The sequence below is a fragment of the Emys orbicularis genome, chromosome 21, assembly GCF_028017835.1.
Source record: "Emys orbicularis isolate rEmyOrb1 chromosome 21, rEmyOrb1.hap1, whole genome shotgun sequence".
Taxonomy (NCBI): Eukaryota; Metazoa; Chordata; order Testudines; family Emydidae; genus Emys; species Emys orbicularis.
This window is the reverse complement of record NC_088703.1, coordinates 9,643,394-9,658,361: the sequence shown is the minus strand read 5'-3', so window position 1 is coordinate 9,658,361 and position 14,968 is coordinate 9,643,394. Positions and strand designations below refer to the sequence as shown.

Below are 14,968 nucleotides of genomic sequence, written 5' to 3'. Positions count from 1 at the left end.
GCAGGGCAATGCGGCCTAGTGGCCAGAGTCAATAAAACCACCTTTTGCGGCAGGGAAGTGTTGCCTAGGCCAGTCCTTCTCCACTGGCTCCTACCTATTCCACAGGTCCCAGCCCAGGGCCCTGTCTTGCCGCAGGGGTATCTGCCTCCAACTCAGCGGGGATCCTTCCAAAACATGCCGAGTCAAAGCCCGGTACCTCAACTGGATCAGTGCTTAGTCCACCTAGGCTACTTCCCACCCGTTCTTCCGCAGCTGGTAGTCTCCGGGATTCTGTGGTCTCTCCTCCATCTCTGGCATTGGGTGGCTGGAGGTCGGTTGCGGCCACAGTCCGGCTGGCCTCTGAATCCTGGAGCTCTGGCAGTCTCTCTGCGGGAGCCTGCAATGCACCTCTGCTCCCTTCGGCAGTCATCTCAGCCTGAGCTGAGCGGCTCTTTCATATCCTGGTTCCACCTGAAGCATGCCCAGCAGAGATGGGGGGGCATGGCCTCCTCGGCCCACAAAGTATGATTAACCCCTGCTGAACCAATGCGGGGTAGGTAAACCCCATCACACACCCTTTTACTGTCTGTTTGTTAAACTAAATAGATTTAGTTCCTTGATTCTACCACTGTAAGGCATGTTTTCTAATCCTTTAATCACTGTGGCTCTTCTGTCAATATCCTCTCCAATTTATCAACACCCTTTTAGAATTGTGGGCACTAGAACGGGACACAGTATTCCCACAGTAGTCACACAAGTGCCAGATTTAGAGGTAAAATAACCACTGTACTCCTACTTGAGATTCCCCTTTTCATGCATCCCAGCTTTAGCTTTTTTGGCCACAGCATGAGTTCGTGTTCAGCTGATTATTCATCATGACCCCCAAAATCTTTTCAGAGTCACTGCTTCCCAGGACAGCATCCCCCATCATGTATGTATGGCCTAAATTCTTTGTGCCTAGATGCATACATTTACATTCAGCCGTATTTAAATGCACTTTTGTTTGCGCCCAGTTTACCAAGTGATCTAGATCACTTTGAATCAGTGAGCTGTCCTCTCCATTATTTACCACTCCCCAATTTTTATCTCATCTGCCAACTTTATCAGTGATGAGTTTATGTCCTCTGCCAGGTTATTGATAAAAAAGATGAAAATCTAATTCCTTCCTGCATCTAAACACTTTTCTCCTTTGCTGCTTGAAGCTTCCAGAATGTCTCTGATGCCATCTACATATTTTACTATGTTTAAGCAGTTGTGTAGTGCCCTCATGCTATCAAACAAGTCCATGATCCGTTGGTTCCCTTCAAATCATGGGTATTTCAACCCCAAAAGTGACCACATACTCTGTACCAGAAAGCTTCAACCAACAGAGATGGTGAGTAAATATCACTACCAAGAAGTTATAGCTGTCTCATGACTTCATTTACAAGTGTGTAGCCCCACTGAAGACAGAATATGGCCCATTACTTCTTGCTCATGTGGTACTGAGGTAGATGAAATAGAGAGACAAGGGGAGTGAGACAATATCTTTAATTAGATTATCTCACCCACCTTCTCGCTCTAATATCTTGGGACCAACATGGCTACAACAGCACTGCATAGAACGGTAGATGAAATAGACAGGCAATGCTTTTATATTGATCTAGTTATATAAGCCAAAGCAATCACCCTCAAGCCTCCTTAGTATTAATTTTCAACCACTGACAGTTGGTTTGGTACTGACCAGAGACAACATATGGCAGCCCCTGCTCTGAGGAGCTTATGATCTAAAAGAGAGACACAGAGTTGACAGGATGTACTGGGAAATCACAAGGAGGGAGTATCTTGTTGGGGAGTGGGGCAGGTGTTCTGTTTTTTATCTCCTTATCATCCTCCCCAGGAAACAGAGGATGCTTTTCATAAGAGGCATTTACCTACAAATCTTGTTGCCTGGGTCACCATGCGCATAAACCCAGAACTCGTGTGGATATTTATTATCTAACAAGTCACTGTCTAAACCAGGAAACCCCACTGGCAGCAAATTCCTCATGCAGTTCATACATGCACACGCATAGACAGTTACCTTAATGAGTGGTACCTCACCTTGGTGACGTGAAAAACATCAATGTCCTCCTTATATTGCTCAAGGAGCCATGAGATCAGTTCAAATATCCGATCTTGATGCTCCTCTTTGTGTAGCAGGAGGCTCATCATGGGACCAAGGGCTTTGATGACGGCCTGCTTGAGCTGCATAGATGAGATACAGAATTTATGTTCCTAAGAATTCATTCAATATCATCCAATGGGCACACCTTTTCTACTTCTAATGAGTGCAACTTCCCTTGTTCCACTGTAGGAACGGCCCTATCTCAATATTTCCTGGTAAAGAACCGGGATTCGTAGGGTTGGTTTCAGGATTATATTCTAATGCACTTCACAACTATACCAGGTAAAATATTCCCCAGATTAGTATGCATTCTCAGCCAACTCAAAACTGCTGTAATTCCACTGGGGCTGAATGGACTTATACCAGGAATTAATTTAGCCCACTATCCCGTGTTCATCTGCACATTAGGTGCATAAAACTAGAAGCTATGTACACTGTGTACAGACAGAATTTCCATGATGTGGTGACATTATAAATATATGGGTTTTAGATGTTTTACATGACACTCTGTTCCATCCAAAAGGACCTACTATTAAATGCCATCATCACAGAGAGTAACAGGAGTACTTGTGGCACCTTAGAGACCACAAGTACTCCTGTTATTTTTGCGGATACAGACTAACACGGCTGCTACTCTGAAACCTGTCATTATGCAAGGCACTGCATTTAGCCGTATGGAGTGGAAAATTTTTTAAATTTGTTAGTCTCTAAGGTGCCACAAGTACTCCTGTTATTTTTGCGGATACAGACTAACACGGCTGCTACTCTGAAACCTATCACAGAGAGTGACAGACACATAGAATTTAACATTACAACTTCTGCTAAAGGTTTAGAAAGCCAGCAATACTCACCTGCAGCTCCTCACATTTCAGCCAGTTGCTGGTCACATGACAATAGAATGGAAGAATTGTATTGAAGAATGGCAATGTACCCATGCTGGGGAATGTGCTCTTATCCCAGTTAGTCAAATATATATTCATTGCCCTTGACCATTTTTCCAGAACTGCATGGAAGGAGAGAAGACAGGCAATGTGAAAAGGACATATTAGTAACGAGGAGAAGTTGCTTTATCAGTGAACTCACCCAGGCCTAAAGTTTACTACAATTCCATGGCAGCTACTGCTTAGTTCAGGACTAGACGCTGAAATCCCACATCAATTTTGAGCTATTTCTCTTCCCCCCATTCCATGTCTTGTTTCTGAAAAGGCTTTTAAATTTGCATATCTCTCCATCTTTTTTCAATTACCATCATTTGAGGACAAATTTTTTCTCCCTTCCTTGTTACCTCTTAATTAGAGCTGGTTGAAAAAGCAGTTTAAATTAAATTAAAAATCTTTACTGATAGGTTTTTTTCCCCCCAAAAATTATAAAGTATAAAAATCATTTATATTTTTCAAAAATCAAAAAAATTCAGCCACCTCTTTAGCTGCTCCAAAACACTGGATGCACACTTCCTGATCAAAATTGTCATTGACATTTTTCAGGTTTGTTTTTCATCAAATTTGGAAAGAAAAAGTATGGAAAATATAATTAAAAATCAAAATATTTCAACCAGCTCTCCTCTGAATGACTCGCGTCCTCTGCAGTTATTGTTTATTTAACCCTTACACTGTATGATTTCATCTTGAGTTACAGTTTGTCTGAAAGATGTTCAGTGCCCCTAACATCCATTGGCTTTACTGGGATTTGAAGGTATTGGGGAGCACTTTGCCCTAAAAGTAGGTGTATCTTGTGTCCTTGCTAAGAAGAATTAGGGCCCAATCCTGTTCTCTATGAAGTTGATGGCAAAATTCCCATTTACCTCAAGGGCACAGGATTAACCCCTTACTGAGCATCACCTGAAAAGCAAAGGAAGAGAGAAGTGGAGAGGAAGAGAAGACAGAGAAAGAGGGTGAAAGGAGATGATGATAAAGAAACTAAGGGGAGAGAATGGGTGGAGGAGTGGAAAACAGGGGATTTTTAAATGTTCAGTAATGCAATCTGCTCCCTTCACCTCCTCCCCCAGGAGCCTCCTGGCAGATGGGCAGCATCAGCCTTTGTGTCTGTTTATTTTAAATTATATCCATGAGTCATAAAGGGCCTGAACTTACAAATGCTCAGCGCCTCCTGCAAAGTACGGAGCACTCTCAACTTCATTGAGTGCCACGGCAGCCAAGGAACACAGCACCTGGTGCACTCCAGGGCAGGGAGCACAGTTCAGGGCCTGTTTGCAAACTTGGCCAGTCACTTCAATCTGTACCAAGACCCCCTCAATAGCCATTTTGGGCACCTCCAGTAAGTGCTGCACTTACCACCACAAAATGCTTGTCTCAGCCTGCTGTCCTTGACTAACCCCAAAATGGGGAACATGGCGTTCAGGGTCCTTCCCACATATGGGATACACTGAAGTGCTGCAGAAAAAGGCCAGAAGAGAAGGAAGAAAGATAATCAGCTGCTCTCTGCCTTCTTACAACACACTTAGAAACACCGTGGGGCAGGATGCTATGGGCTCCTAGGCCATTTTGTGCTGCGTAAGCAGAGCAGAATGGCTTTAAAGCAGCCATTGAAAGCCAGTGGGGGATTCACCCTGAAGAGGGGAATCCTCCACCAGGGTACAGCTGTGCCAGATGCCCAACTCACTCCCAGAGTAAGGGGAGAGAGCACTGGGGCGGGATGGGAAGTGGGGTGGAGAAGAGCTCCACTAGACCTGATCTTCCACTCATTCCCATCCTCAAGGAACTTCAGTCAGGGGCATAAGTTAGAGCTTGCACCTCCGTCTGGATAGCTCATGATCTGGAAGCCAAGAACTAGCCACAGCAGTTAATCTTGTGTCTCTCCCCAGACACACACGCATGCACACACCCAAGCAGAGCTCTGTTTAGCTGTAACATTTTTAGGTAGAGAGTGTAATCCCCTGTCCTTAAATGAAAGACAATAACTTTGAAACAAAAGATGGAAGTTACCATACCATAAGCTGATGACAGGTTGCCCAGCGTAATGAAAATATACTCTTCAGGCTTCTCCAGTACTGTCAGATGACGCTGCAGCTCGTACATCACCTCATAGAAATAGCAGTATGCCAGGGTCACTAAGGTGTTGCTAGCTGCCACTTTTAGTTCATTTGTTGCTTCCTAAAAAAAAAAACAGGGAGAGAGAGAGAGACTGAGGTGACTGAAGCCGGTTGCACTAGCCAGAGTTGTTTATATGAGTCAAGTCCTTATTTCTGTGCATAAGTTGTGAATGAACCCTCCCAACTTTCTGTGGATAGAGTCATTAGTCATAAATATTCATTGAGTCATTTGGCTAAACAATTTTCAGCCTTTGAGCTCCTTGCAAGCTGCTTAGTTAGACTATTTACTCTTAGCTACTTGTGGTGGATGTCATATGATATTTTTCCCTGCCCTTCCCTGAGGAGGTAGTGAGACACTGACTGGGCAGCTTCAAGATATTCAGAGAGCTTTCCTGGAATAAACTGTCCCCCAAAAGGAGGCTGACTTCCTTTGGAACAAGAGGGATTTTTCCATGGGTTTTCCTGCTGGCAAACTATATTCTAAATCCAATGCTGCTTCTTTTGGAGATAGCTCAGATTCTGTCTGTCTTGGGGCTTTATACTGCCACTTATCACTATAGTATCAGAGCGCCTTCCACATAACATCAGGATCAATAATGAAATCCCTAGTAGACTTCGGGAAAGACTTGCTCGTTAAGAAACCATAGGTCTGATATCATGTGTCTCGGGTCCTGATCCTGCAAAGCACTTAAGCACATGTGTAACTTTGGCATGTGAGTTCTCCCATCCTATGCATGTGCACAAGTGCTGTCTAGGACCTGGGCTTTGGTCTGGAGGAAGGTGTGGGCCTCTAACAGGAGAATACATTTTCGTTTCAGTATATAGTTTACCCCCCGAAAAAGAGAGTTTTAATTAGTTAAAGCTTTGGATCCTTTGATTAGTATCTCGGGAGAACTAACTTACCTGAGTCTCTCTCATGTGGCTTGAGGCCAGGGTTATTATTTTGATAAGTAGCCTAGTCTCTAGGCCCCCGGTGTCCTGCTGTAATACTTTCTCCAGGACACAGTAAATGTCAACTCTGTCTCGCTGCGGACAAAACATAAAAGAGAATAAACAATTGGAAAAAGGTTTTCTTGATGACCACACAGTAATTTGGCTAATAAGCCCCTGCCCTAAAGAGTTTACAATCCACACATGAAATGACTAGCCCAAGTCTTATCATAACAGAGCAGGTCCATGGCCAGGAAGAGAATCCATGTCTCCTGAGTCATTATCCAGAATCCTATCCATGAGGCCACACTGACTCCTCAGCCTGCATGCTCACACAACTAATCCATTGGCTTAATTGGTGTAAAACATGCCATGCCCTCCACAATCACCGCATTTAGCAGCACTTCAGAAGCAGCCGAGCAATTTACATATTTTAATCTTCCTGGAGAGAAAAGCGCCAGAATAAGCGCCCTTCACTGCCCCCTTATCGAGTTTCATTTATTTAAAACAAACAATAAAAATGAGCACCTTGCCCTTGCTCTATCCACTCCAGACAGAATTTGTAAATGTGTAATTACAAAATACCCAACTCCCGCAGTAAGTCCTCAACAGCTCCTAGGGGAAATTAGCTCAGTAGTTAGATCTACATTGACAGTTGCACACTCGAAGGTGTCTTTTATGAGGTCCATCAGTGTAGAAATTCACAGATGATACTAAATATGGAGGAGTTGTGGTATCAGTTGGGACAGAGAAATACTAAAGAGGGACACAGAGAAATTAAAAACCTGAGCAGAGAACAAGATTCATTTCAGAAAACTGCCAACTAGCACATCTGGAAAGGAGGTAGAAGTAACTGACATAATGGGAGGGAGAAAAGTGGGAAGCAACAAGTGCCCTGGGGGTGACAGTGAAAAACAAAGTCAACTTGTATATGCAAGGTGTGATGGCTCCCACAAAGAGCCATGTGGGTTGGGTCTTTTACACACAGGGATCATGGCACAAAGCAGGAAGGCACCAGTTCCTCTCTGTTCAGCTGAGGTGTGACTGCATCTGGATTGTTGCATTTTCTAGCACCACATTCCCAGAGTGTGCAACAAATTGGAAGTAATTCATGGGAGAGCAAAAAAAGAATGCAGGGGGGTGGCAGAATTGACTTCTGAATAGAGCCCTGCAACCTGACCCAAATCCTACGGGACCTGACTACAGGCGTCAGGGTCAGGTTGGATGAGAAAACCCCTCTTGGACTCGGGTCAGGTCGGCTCTCCTCCTTTAGCCCATGGGATCGGCACAACCGTGACCGCATGTTCCTGCCAGCCACCACCTCCTTTCTGCGCTGCATGCGCTGTGGAGTGAGGATGCCGAGGAGTCACAGCATCTCTCTCTCTCTCTGCAGCACATACCCAGCACAGCAGGGGGCAGTGTCAGAGGATGAAGCCATTGCTGCACATTGTTGCCGCTGCGCTGGCCCCATGAGCAGGATGTGGTGGCAGAATCTGGTTTGGGGGGAAGGGTTGGGATCAGGATGGAAAATGATTCAACCCTCTCAGGGTGAGGTGAGTGGGCTTGGGGCCCGTTCAGGTTGGGCTTAAAAATTGGGCCCGAGCAGACCTCTACTTCTGCAGACAGACTGAAAGAGCTGCCTATGGCAGATGCGGCCAAGGGATGACTATGAGGGAGACATGATAATACCATACACCTATCTGAAGGGTGTGAACACCAAGGAGGGAGAGGAATTTTTTAGTATAATACATTTAGGTAAAAGTAGGAGTAATGGGATTAAACTAAAAAAAGACATACAATTTAGACTTTAATACCAGGAAAAATGCCCCAACTGTGAGACAGGTCTATTAGGCTATGACATAGTCTTCCTAGGAAAGTGGTGGAAGCTCAGTCATTAGGGGATTTTAAAATTAGTTTGGCCCAAACAGTGAAAAATGACTGCTGGGAATTCTCCTGCATTAGCAGGGAAATGGACTGGATGATCCAATGGGTCTTTTCCATCTCTGTCTCCTGTGAGTCTCTAAATCTATGTGACCTGCATGCCAAGGCCATAAAGCACTTTGGAATGTTCAAAGCCAATCAGATCTCTTGACTGGCCAAACATTCCAGTGGTTCTGCTTGACAAGTACTGCTTCTGCACACTGCAATCAGACCAGACAGCTCCACTGGGGAGAAGCTCCTTCCATTCATTTTTAAATGTAAGGAGGATTTGTTTAATTGAAAATTGTCTCTGATAACTTACGAATACATAGGCACTATGTAATTCAAGTAATTAATCAAATTAATTAACATAATTAATTGAGTAATTCAAATAATTAAAGTACTAGGAGGCCATGTTCAGTTCTGAACTGAACTGCTTATCTTGGCCTTCTAGTACTTTAATTGAAACTAAAATGCCTTCTGTGTTGGCCCTTAATAGAGAAATGGACTTTGTTGGATGCAAGTATTAATAAATGGAAAAGGGATCTGAATATTACTCCTGACGGAATTCTGCACTACTGCGCATGTGCATAATTAATGAGCCTAGGATTTAGAGCAGGGAGTCAGTTCACTTGGGTTTTATTCACATTCTTTTACTAACTTGCTAAGTGGTGTTGAGCAAGTAACTTAATTCCCTGTGACACAAATCATCCATAAATGGGGATAATGCTTACCATTCTCACAAGGGTGCTGTGAGTCTTAATTCATTAGTATTAGGTAAGTGCTTTAAGATTTTTGGATGAAGATGCTAAAGAAGGGCAAAGTATTATTGGAAGAGCTTACTGCAAGTCCTATAGTGTACTTTTACTATATCCAGCCCATGTACTCCACTGTGTGTAAAAGGACAATGCTTTCTTTATAGAGCATTATATCATCCTGATCTGTAATAACAGCATTTTGCATTCTGAGTTTATGCCTGAGGACAGAAGGATGAATACTGATTATACTGATGGTGCGCCAGGCCAAGTTCTATACTGAATTACCCCCATGCATTCCCCTATACCCCCATGAAGTCAGGTAGAATTTGGTGTGGACACATGGAAAGCAGATGTAATTTCATGAAATTGCCCTACCTCATCCTGTTGCAGTTTCTCTAGCAGAACTCTCACAACGCTAGCCAGATTGGTCTCAGCTATAAAGGCAATCCTGAGGGCAATTTTGCCCTTATTTTGGTCATCCATATTTGCCAGGAGGGAAACAACCTCATTATAAACACCTGAAATTAAATAAAAGGATTCGGCTGGTTACCACTGATAGTAGAAATTGATGCCGGCCTCTTTAATTCACTGTCCAGTAAAGATTCTGCAGGAGCCCAAACACTGTGAGAAGTAGACCTGGGAATCATGTAAATCCTCTTCCTTGCGCCTGATGACCAGGTTTGTTTGCTGAACTACCCAATGTGTTTGCGGGGAAATCATAATGAAGAAAATTTGCTCCTTTCAAGTAGATCCCCACGTAAAATAATCTTCCTTTCCCTCTTTACTATCAATTCAAGAGTTTTGATCGCATACAGAATAATAATTTATGGTCAAAATTTTCAAAACTGGGTGCCTAAACTTAAGCTCCTAAATCCATATTAAGGCACCTATGCCCTGAGTCAGCATCCTAATCACATGGTTAACTCTAAGCCAACAAAGAGACCTAAAGTTAAGCACATGTTTAAGAGTTTTGCTTAGTCAGGGCCTCATTTTCAAAAACCCTGAGCACCCACATGTACCTATTGGCTATGCTGGGAACTTTTTGGGGCTCAGTATCTCTTGAAAATCAGGCCACTTTTTTAGACATCGGTATGAATTTAGAAGCCTAACTTTAGGCCCCCTGTTTTGAAGAAAGCCTTTAATCTTATTTTATGGTCGTTTAAATACTTGCAGAGAAGACTCATGGAACAGAGTTCATCTGGTTGCCTGTAGAGGTCATAAAGGACTTTCCCTCCCCCATGTACCATTGACTAGATGTACGCTGTGAATGGGGTCAGGTGGTTCCCTCCAACCTTCACCTGAAGCATCAGGGATTGACCATAGCAGGAGAAGGGACACCTGGTAAGGTGGACCAGTGCTCCAAGATGGTTCAGAGAATCTGTTTCCTTAGATGTCCTGCTCACATGCTCAGGGTCCAACTGATCTCCAGAGTTGTGGGTGGGAAGGAATTTTCCCCTGCTCAGATTGGCAGGGACCTTTGGGTGGGAGGATGGGGCACTGATCACCTGCTAGGATCATCTGGGTATATCTGACCTATTCAATTCTCTACCATTGCAAGGGCCTCAGGCATTGGTGGAACCGCAGTCTCTCCTGTTCTCTGCCTATGGCACACAACAGTTTAGTCTCCTAAAGACTGAAATGTTTTAGTCCAAGACAAGTTTTTGGGTTCAGTGTAGGGTTGCTAGGTGAAATTTTAATGGCCTGTGAAATACAGGAAGTCAGGTTAGATGATCTAATGGTCCCTTCTGGCCTTAAACTCTATGAAACTATGAAATAGCTGATATATTTAAAAAATCTGGATTTTATCTCCCATGTATCTCTTAGCTGTGGGCAGAAATTCTCCAGGAGACTTAATATTTAACAAGAACTCTGAAATGCCATATTTATCTGTCTCCATTGTAATAGCATTCCAAAGCATGAAGGAGGAACTAACAAGATTTCCCCTTCCCAGGAAAGACTGCTTGAGGTTAGGTGATTGCCCATCCTTTATGCAAATTGCATCCTTCACTTCTAACACCCAGATGCAAACTGAATCATAACTATCCTACATTGCCCATCTAGCTACAGTAGTGATAGTGTGGGATTAGGAGCACTAGTATTGCTAAGAAATGTGACCCCATGCTTTCTTATCCTGCATTTAAGATATTAGCAGAGCTTCATTTAGACAGCTAGAGGAGAAGTCCTTCTGCATTTTTTGTTCTAATTTCCCCCATCTCTGATGGATTCCACAGCTAGATGTTGGCTCCATGGATGCAGAAGACACAAAATGAGGACCCATAATAAACATAAAACAACTGGGAGAAAAGAAGGAAGATCTCCCCCATAGCATTCAATAGAAACTCAGATTCTAAGGAAAGTTTCCAGGTCCAGAGGCTGTAGGCCAACTCCTCAACTGGTGTAAATCAACACAGCTACAAGGAAGTCAACAGAGCGACACTGGTTTACAGCAGCTGAGGTTCTGGTCATATAAATGGAGAACATTACAGCTAATCTATCTGTATGCCTATGCTTTCTAAATGTGTTTGTGATTATAGAATGGATATCGAGAATACAATGCTGACCCTTACCTCTGTCGGTTACCTCCTGCTTACTCACAAATTTATTCATGTTTAATACTTCCTCCAGTCCGACCTCCAAAGAGCTCCCGTACTGATAGGCAGCTGGCCTCTCAGTCAGTCGTGTCCAGGATAACCAGTTAAGATTATGCAAGCACTATTATGACATCCATGTGACTGTGGCACACCACATAAGCTGCTGCTGACCAGGTATGTGCTGTAATTACATGGTCAAGATCCTCAAAGTTATTTAGGCTCCTAACTCGCACTGAAATCAGTAGATGTTAGGAACCTTAATACATTTCAATATCTGGGCCCATACATGTAAGCAGTCCAATAGGTGGCTAAATTTGCTCCAGTGTCGAATTTCTCATTCTCTCTACGTCATTTTGAATTTTGGTTCGGTCCCTCTCTCAGTTTGCCACACTTTCCAATATTGGTTTAATCTGAAAATCTGCTCCTGGTTGAATTTATATAAAATAAAAGCACCAAAGAAAGAGAAGAAACTGCCTTGGAGAATGCACAGTGACACTTGAGTGTGGTTGCTTGGTTGGTTGGTTTCCTTTGCTTTTTAATTTGGTTGATCAAAAAGCCAGATGAAACCTTATTGAACTGTATTACAAATATTGATTTTATATTGTTTTACAATGAATTGAAATTTATACTTCATTTCCATGTCCTGCCAAACAAATCAATGACATTAATTTTTATTGTGTTTAATACAGTGTGGTGTCATATGTATGGCCATATGTAGAGCCAACACTTGATTTGGGAAGTTATGGTGCCTTTAAAGCATTCAGAGTGATGACACTCTTTGCAGTAAACCATATGGAAAAAGAATTCCAATTACATTTGTCCCTTGCTGTGCATAACTTATTTTGTGCCTTTCTACCCTTTCTGATTTTGTCCTTACACATATATGCTATTCTTTTGTACTCTGCCTTAGTAATTCGTACACTAGTGCACATTTAATGTTGAGACTAATCACACATATGCACAAGATATCACCTACGATGCAGGACAGGTAGTGCAACTTGTACATTATTCAGTTACACCTCTTACTGTAATATAAAATTCACCTGTTATCACTATAGGTCTCGGTGAGAACATGCACAACTGGTAAGCTGTGACTCTTACTGATGCATGCTGTCTCTGTGTTTAGCACTTCAACATGCAAGTTCTACACTAAAAAAGCACACTTTTGCTGGAAAAATGAAAGACATGTTTTGCTACCAACTTTAACAGGGCATTTTCTCTAATACTGTTTCCTCTAGTGTGTTTATTTGGGTTGCACCTTCATGTGTCCTCCTATTGTACAACTTGAAAGTGCAGAAAACTGTCTGTTTTAGGGTTCTAATTTAAATTTTGCAGAGATCCCCACTTATTGTGTCTGGGTGTGAGTGTATGCACTATCTATCTCCATCTATCTGTAGATAGTTAGTATATGCAGCCTATTTTTATCCTCAATTAGTGCATTGTTGCTTTTAGTGCATATCTTGAACACTTAAAAACCTATGGATTGCTGTTTGTCCTGAGAATCCACACAGATATGTTAAAAGAACAGGACTACTTGTGGCACCTTAGAGACTAACAAATTTATTAGAGCATAAGCTTTCGTGGGCTACAGCCCACTTCTTCGGATGCATATAGAGTGGAACATATATTGAGGAGATATATATACACACATACAGAGAGCATGAACAGGTGGGAGTTGTCTTACCAACTCTGAGAGGCCAATTAAGTAAGAGAAAAAAACTTTTGAAGTGATAATCAAGATAGCTCAGTACAGACAGTTTGATAAGAAGTGTGAGAATACTTACAAGGGGAGATAGATTCAATGTTTGTAATGGCTCAGCCATTCCCAGTCCTTATTCAATCCTGAGTTGATTGTATCTAGTTTGCATATCAATTCCAGCTCAGCAGTCTCTCCTTGGAGTCTGTTTTTGAAGTTTTTCTGTTGTAAGATAGCCACCCGCAGGTCTGTCAAAGAATGGCCAGACAGGTTAAAGTGTTCTCCCACTGGTTTTTGAGTATTATGATTCCTGATGTCAGATTTGTGTCCATTAATTCTTTTGCGTAGAGACTGTCCGGTTTGGCCAATGTACATGGCAGAGGGGCATTGCTGGCACATGATGGCATATATCACATTGGTAGATGTGCAGGTGAACGAGCCCCTGATGGTATGGCTGATGTGATTAGGTCCTATGATGATGTCACTTGAATAGATATGTGGACAGAGTTGGCATCGGGCTTTGTTACAAGGATAGGTTCCTGGGTCAGTGTTTTTGTTCAGTGATGTGTGGTTGCTGGTGAGTATTTGCTTTAGGTTGGGGGGTTGTCTGTAAGCGAGGACAGGTCTGTCTCCCAAGATCTGTGAGAGTAAAGAATCATCTTTCAGGATAGGTTGTAGATCTCTGATGATGCGCTGGAGAGGTTTTAGTTGGGGGCTAAAGGTGACAGCTAGTGGTGTTCTGTTATTTTCTTTGTTGGGCCTGTCTTGTAGGAGGTGACTTCTGGGTACTCGTCTGGCTCTGTCAATCTGTTTTTTCACTTCAGCAGGTGGGTATTGTAGTTTTAAGAATGCTTGATAGAGATCTTGTAGGTGCTTGTCTCTATCTGAGGGATTGGAGCAAATGCGGTTATATCTTAGAGCTTGGCTGTAGACAATGGATCGTGTGGAGTGTCCTGGATGGAAGCTGGAGGCATGTAGGTAAGTGTAGCGGTCAGTAGGTTTCCGGTATAGGGTGGTATTTATGTGACCATCGCTTATTAGCACAGTAGTGTCCAGGAAATGGACCGCTTGTGTGGATTGATCTAGGCTGAGGTTGATATGTTACTAGTTTTTAAATGTCAAGCTCCTGTGTGAATATTTTTTGGCGAGAACAACTTACTTTCTTTATCTTATATTTTGTATTTCTAAAGATGAGGAAGAGGATGACGTGGAAGACATTGAGGTTCTGGCAGTGGAGAAAAGGCACTCTTCCTCCAAGAAGACAGTTATGACTATTATTCTAAAGCATTGCACCCCGATTCACCAGCATTATTACTACACCGCCCCTTCCCCATACATTGAAAGTGAAGATGCCCTGCCACAGGAAAAGCTAAAAAATGAGGTGCCCCGAGTCAGAGGATAGCAAACGTCTACGCCTCAATTGTCTGGAACGTCAGCAGAATAAGGATCTGCAGTCTAGTTTCCTCACATTAAGCGACCATGTACCTGAACTGGTTAAAAATCAGAAAGCCGCAAAAATACTCATCTTGCATAAAGCCACTGATTATATCCATTCCCTTCAGGCAGAGGAACACAAGTTATTGCTAGAAAAGGAAAAATTGCAAGCCAGACAACAGCAGTTGCTAATGGAAATAGAACACATGGAGACTTGCTAAACTTTTTTTTACCTGACCTGGACAGTCACTGCCACTTTGCACATTTTTGATTCTTTAAAAAAATAATTGTGTTTTTTGATGTTAATGTTGTTTTACTTTCGATCCAATCCTTGAAGTAGTTGACGAACTATATTATCCGGGTAGAGAGCGCATGGATGTTCTTGCAAGGAGGCTGCCAAACAATGAGACACTGCCCTCATATTGCTTCTTAAGAACTATAGATGTTCTTTAAAAGTTGTGAGCA

General features: G+C 42.7%; 1 pseudogene; it reads left to right on the top strand.

Annotated features, from left to right (window-relative positions):
* The first annotated feature begins 9,091 nt into the window (after positions 1-9,091).
* Positions 9,092-14,724, top strand: LOC135892889 (N-myc proto-oncogene protein-like; annotated as a pseudogene).
* Positions 14,725-14,968: the final 244 nt, after the last annotated feature.